Source organism: Carlito syrichta, unplaced genomic scaffold (assembly GCF_000164805.1).
Source record: "Carlito syrichta isolate Samal-C Ts95f unplaced genomic scaffold, Tarsius_syrichta-2.0.1 Scaffold314770, whole genome shotgun sequence".
Lineage (NCBI taxonomy): Eukaryota > Metazoa > Chordata > Mammalia > Primates > Tarsiidae > Carlito > Carlito syrichta.
Window position 1 is genome coordinate 242,082 of NW_007258866.1, and position 521 is coordinate 242,602.

The following is a 521-nucleotide window of genomic DNA, read 5'->3' on the forward strand; positions in this document are numbered from 1 at the left end:
CACTGCACTCCAGTCTGGGCGACAGAGTGAGACTCCAACTCAAAAAAAAAACAAACAAATAGTACAACAAAGGTTTGAAAACTGAATGGACATTGGAGACATGGTTTGCAGAAGAGATTGAAACTTGTGGTCTGCACCTCATCATTCTTTCTGAACTAAATTCTTCATATTTTAAAAACTAGGATAAGAGGCAGCAGGCCACAGGGGCTCATCACCTAGAAGGCTGGCATATCTGTGATTCGATATTTTGCCCCGTATAATTCTGCAGACGTTACATTGCCTTAAAGGCAAGAATCACGTTTAGTCTTCGTTTTTTATTGTTATGGCTGTCATTTGCTTTTGTAGACGGGAAAGTTAAGATAAGGAAAGTTGGCCAAGCTCAGTGGCTCAGCCTGTCATCCTAGCACTTTGAGAGGCCGAAGCTAGTGGATTGCCTGAGCCTGTGGGTTCGAGACCAGCCCGGGCAACTTGGTGAGACCTCATCTCTACAAGAAATCAAAAATTAGCCAGGCGTGGTAGCA

The 521-nt window shown here is 44.0% G+C and overlaps 1 protein-coding gene across 1 annotated transcript in view; it reads left to right on the forward strand.

The window, feature by feature from the left end:
* DNMBP (dynamin binding protein) overlaps positions 1-521 on the forward strand; it is a 70,265-nt gene that overhangs the window by 62,673 nt on the left and 7,071 nt on the right. The gene's annotated exons all lie outside the window — the stretch shown is intronic.